Source organism: Erythrolamprus reginae, chromosome 10 (genome assembly GCF_031021105.1).
Source record: "Erythrolamprus reginae isolate rEryReg1 chromosome 10, rEryReg1.hap1, whole genome shotgun sequence".
Taxonomy (NCBI): Eukaryota; Metazoa; Chordata; class Lepidosauria; order Squamata; family Dipsadidae; genus Erythrolamprus; species Erythrolamprus reginae.
In genome coordinates this window covers 23,878,709-23,884,708 of record NC_091959.1, presented here as the reverse complement: position 1 = coordinate 23,884,708, position 6,000 = coordinate 23,878,709, and positions in this window count along the sequence as shown.

Genomic DNA, 6,000 nt, shown 5'->3' with positions numbered 1-6,000 from the left:
TTCCATCAGCTTCAGCTTTCTCATTATCTCCTTGATGCAAGTCCCATTAAAAAAATCCTGCCAAATCAAGGCAGAGTGCGCCTTTATCCAACCTCCTTACCATTCATACCTGCAAGCTTTGTGCCTTGATGCCCCTGGAAACATTATCAGGTGACAGGGTGATAAATGAATGTTTCTGTTTCATTAGGCGGACTTCAAAGGACGCATACAATTCTTCAAGTTTATTTGATAACGTATTTTTCAAGAACCGAAAGGCCACGTTGTACAGTAGCTTTATAAAACAAAAGGCATCACTGCATCTGACAAGTAACCAAATGCCCCAGTCCAACAAACAAACAAACAAACAAACAGAGAAACAAAATAAATTGGAAATCAACGTATTATTCCTGTTTCTTGGCTCTCACAAAATGAATAAATGGAGCCAGCAAGACTTTGGTGCAATTGTCCCATTGAAAGAAATGAACAGAAGGGATTGCTTAGTGATGGGCGAACCCAACGGTGTTCGGGTTCGGCAAGTTTGGACGAACTTTACGCAAAATTCGTCCGAACCCGAACTCGAACCTGAACGGGGAATCCCTCCCATGAAGAGATTCCGGGGGCGGAGCTTTGACGTCCCCGACAGGTTGCTAAGGATGCCAAGGGGATCACTTCCTGGATTCCATGGAATCCAGGAAGTGATCACCTTGGCGTCCTTAGCAACCTGCCGGCGACGTCAAAGCTCCGAATGCTGAACATGACCTTGAACTTTGCCCGAAGTTTGAAAAAATTTAGTGTTCGTGTTCGGTATACCGAACACCGCAAAATTCAGTACGGACCCGAATTGTGCGGGTTCGGTTCGCCCATCACTAATTGCAATGTGTTTCCCACTGAACTTCACTGGGTTTACACGCATCAGTTGCAACCCTGATCACAAAGGATAATCTCAGATAGTATGCCAGCCTTTCACAGCTTGAACTTCAAATTCCACAATGCCCAGTCACCAAAATTATGTCATCTGGGATAATGGGCATCCACCATATTTCCAGAAGTAACAATGGTCCCAGTTTTTTTATATGACTTGATTAACTTTTCATGTTGCCCTTTTATTCTGTGTTTTATTCATAAGGCATATATACAAACAAAAATTAATATGCTTGGCATTATTGTCTTGAGTAATATTGTCTACTACTTTTTTCTCAATTACACTACGGATTATAAACTATCTATAGCTGTATTATTACTGTTGTTGCTGATATTATTGTTATTCACACCATACAAAAGTCTATTTATAGAAATTATATATATTATAATACATTATATTTTGCCGAGAGGCACAAAGTAAACTGTATGCTCCTCCCATATTTGGGTATACCAGGGTGATTCAACAGAAAAAGACATACATGTGTGTGTGTGTGTGTGTGTGTGTGTGTGTGTGTGTGTGTATATATATATATATATATATATATATATATATATATACACACACATATATATATATATATATGTATATATATATACACATACATACATACATACATACATACATACATACATACATACATACTTGTGAATATATACTGTTGAAGAAATAAAGGGAACACTCAAATAAAACATCCTAGAGCTGAATGAATGAAATATTATCATTGAATATTTCATTTGCACAACTATTCCAATTGCTCAACAGCATGTGAAATTGATTGTCAATCAGTGTTGCTTCCTAAGTGGACAGTTTGATTTCACAGAAGTTTGATTTACTTGGAGTTATATTCTGTTGTTTAAGTGTTTCCTTTATTTTTTTGAGCAGTGTATATAAATACAATACTAAACACAATGTATGAAAGGCAAGCTACTGCTACCAGATATTTTTACTATGCAAAAATCAAGATTAAAAAAAAGCCATTTAAGATCCACCTTTCCTGAATTTGAAAGAATTTGAAAGCCCCGAGTCTTCGGAGAAGGGCGGCATACAAATCTAATAAATAATAATAATAATAATAATAATAATAATAATAATAATAATAAGTGCTTTGGAAGCGCCCGACTGATGATGAAATACAAAATCCAGCATAGTGATCTTGTTTGCTATGTTGTATTGACAATAATAATAATAATTTCTAAAAGTTGAGATGACAAGAATATGGATTATGTTTTGCTGGGAATTGTGGAAAACCTGAATGTAATCAGGGCAATCTGAAAGTACCCACAGAGTTGTAATACCCCTTTGTTTAGATGTCACAACATCGCACGCCACCCAAACAGGCAGAGTTTATGATGCAACAGTACCCTGCTGCTTTGGTCATTTTGATAAAAGCATTAAAAGAATTCACAGACGACCATGTATTCTTCTCTTTAGAAGAAGCAAAGGAAAACAAGCCTTAAAAAAATATAACACTCGGCGAGGGCTAATAACATGCAGATCTTTCCTGCGCAGCATTAATTCCTAATGAAGTGTGTACAGCATGAATATCAACATTTCCCATTTGTGCTTGAAACCTGGGTCGTTAATATAAGCACCCAGGAACTTATGCATTTCTGGTGGAACATAGAGAAGAAATAAAAACGCTTAGCAGAATGGGCAGGCCGTGTGTGCAGCAACGATGGAATAAAAGCAAATCTTTTATCTTACGCCTTTCGCAAGCTCCTTAAAACCCACCTCTGCCGTCAGGCATGGGGGAACTGAGATATTCCTTCCCCCTAGGCCTATACAATTTATGCACGGTATGTTTGTGTGTATGTTTGGTTTTTAATAAGGGTTTTTTAGTGGTTTTAAATATTAGATTTGTTACATGCTGTTTTTATTATTGTTGTTAGTCTACCGAGAGGGGCGGCATACAAATCTAATGAATGAATGAATGAATGAATGAATGAATGAATGAATGAATGAATGAATGAATGAATGAATCAATGAATCAATGAATCAATCAATCAATCAATCAATCAATCAATCACCTTGAAAGCAAATCTCTCTTTTCCCGTTAACCTCTTCAGCTTTCTAGAGCAGGGGTCCCCAAACTTGGCCACTTTAAGATTTGTGGACTTCAACTTTCAGAATTTTCCAGCCAGCTATGCTTCTGGGAGTTGAAGTCCACAAGTCTTAAAGTGGCCAAGTTTGGGGACCCCTGCTCTAGAGTCTTGTAACTCTTTCGCTGCTATAGTTATGGCTGTAAGACAGCCCAATCCCTACATTGATTCCACCAGTAATGGGCTGCTGCCCTTATGGGGGTAGGGAATACAGGGGGAATAGTAAGTTTATGCACTATTTAGTGAATACTTAATCGTTTTTTATTGTCCTTCCTTCTCTAGTATCTTAGTATGATCCTTAATTACTTTTAAAATAGGAAATAATTCAATAGTCTGTTTTTACCCATAAACGCTTTAATCATTTTAATTGTTATCTAGAACTGAAGTTTTATAGCAATTCAAGAAAATTGAACTGCTTCCCTAATCTGTTATCATACTGAACCTTATGGGTTCAGTACAAAACCTTAAAATGTTACTGTGCTCCTCCACAAATAATGCTGTCTATTATTGGTCATTTTTGTGGCTATTCAAATAATGTGACTTCATCAACTGAAATAGAGTCCAAGCACCTATTTGAAAACTTACCTTGGTCAGTAAGCCACTTCCACCCAGTCACATGACTTTTAAGCCAACCCCCAGTCATATGATTGTCAAGACACTCCAACCTGATCACATGGCTGGCAAGCCACTTCTACCCGGTACCATGACCATCAAGGTACACCCAAAAAATAAGTGAAGCCCACAGTGTGAAAGTAAAAATTTTGATTGCCCATCATTGGGAAAGACTCAAGCCAAAGCTGGAATGGAACCAAACAATGATGGCTAGACTGCAGGCAATGTTGTTCTCTGGTATAGCAAATTTAATATGATAAATCCACATGCACAAACTTTTCCACACTACCATCACCATGCCTGGAATGAAAATGGGCTGGATTGTTAGCTATATATCCACAACTTGAACCTAGAAACAAAGAAACATAGAAGACTGACGGCAGAAAAATACCTCATGGTCCATCTAGTCTGCCCTTATACTATTTCCTGTATTTTATCTTAGGATGGCTATATGTTTATCCCAGGCATCTTTAAATTTACCAACCACGTCTGCTGGAAGTTTGTTCCAAGCTTCTACTACTCTTTCAGTCAAATAATATTTTCTCACGTTGCTTCTGATCTTTCCCCCAACTAACCTCAAATTGTGCCCCCTTGTTCTTTTGTTCATTTTCCTATTAAAAACACTTCCCTATTTAACCCTTTAACATATTTAAATGTTTCAATCATGTCCCCCATTTCCCTTCTGTCCTCCAGACTATACAGTTTGAGTTCATTCAGTCTTTCGTGATAAATGTTATGCTAAGACCTTCCACCATTCTTGTAGCCCATCTTTGGACCCGTTCAATTTTATCAATCTCTTTTTGTAGGTGAGGTCTCCAGAACTGAACACAGAATTCCAAATGGGGTCTCACCAGCGCTCTATACAGCGGGATCACAATCTCCCTCTTGTTATACCTCTAGCTATGCAGCCAAGTTTGCTAACAATCACCAGAAGGCAAGACAAGAAACAATGGAGGGAAACTAAACAAGGAGAGAAACAACCTGGAATGAAGGAGACATTTCCTAACAATGAGAACAATGAACCAATGGAACAGCTTGCTTTCAGATGTTGTGGGTGCTCCATAACTGGAGGCTTTTAAGAAGAGATGGACAACCACTTGTCTGGAAAAAAAATAGTTTCTCCTGCTTGAGCAGAAGGTTGGACTAGAAGACCTCCAAGGTCCCTTCCAGCTCTATATTGATTGATTGATATTGAATGAATTACAGCTGGTTGACATCTTCCCAAAACATTAAGCCATGAATCATGGTTTTTGAACCACCTCTAGTATGCACAAGACTCTAAGGCCCAAGTAAACAAATGTGCTTCCCATATCAAAGAAACTCAGCCCTAAGTGGGAAGGGATACACTGCACATAAGAGCTTGATGGCAACTACAGCATGTTTTAAACATTTCAGCTGGACTTTGAAGAATCAGGATCAAAAAAATAAAAATAAAGGGAAATTTTGAATTAAGAAACACAGCGCATTCACATGGAAGTGAGGATGACATCACATGCACCTGTTGGCCCTTTGATGTCAATCATAGATGTTCTCGTTGGTGCCCCCCAAGGATGGTTGGAATCTACCAATCAAATGAAAACATTGGTACTGCACACTGGTGCAATCAAAAGAAACAATCAATAACCCAGAGGGCAGAAACTGTGGTCCACTGATTTGAGTCATTTAGGAACCTTGCATTTGGATAGCCTTGAGGTCCACTGAGCATTTGGTTGGTTTATTCTTGGTTCGTTATACATAGTTCTTGAACAGTGGCCTCTGGAATCAGACTTTTAATATTTTGGCAAGAAACCATATGAACAATAGCAAAAAATATATCACTTGGCAAAAATTCCCTAATATTTCAGACTAAAAATTCTCTTTGGAGATCCTGGGGAAAAATGTATCACTGTTTCAAACCTTCTTCTACAAAACTGACAACCCATCCGTTACAAATTTCACTGCCAGCTAGCAGAGAATATAGATTCCACCATAACAGCTATAGATTAAAGCTACCTCTACTGTTTCCACTGAGGGAGGTCTTGTTCTTTAAGCTTTTCCTAAGCGTTAAAAGAACTGGGCACAGGCATCAAGAAAAGTTCTAGATGAAAATAGCCATTTCTGTATCTCTTTGCTGTGATTTAGAGATTGCCTGGGTTTTTGCAGCTAGATCTGATGGTCTTGGCCTGACCAATAGCCAGGGCTAATGGAACCCTGGGCAGTTCCTGGAGAAAATGGTTGGGGGTTCTATTCCCAGATGATGGGTTTGGATCCAGTTATTGTGGTTGTTGCAAGAATTATATTAGCTATCAAGTGTTTTGACTTGCTCAGATGTATGGTGACCATACATCTGCAGGTAAGAAGGACAATCTAGGAATTTAGTCTGCCCTCCCATATGGTACTTTGATCATT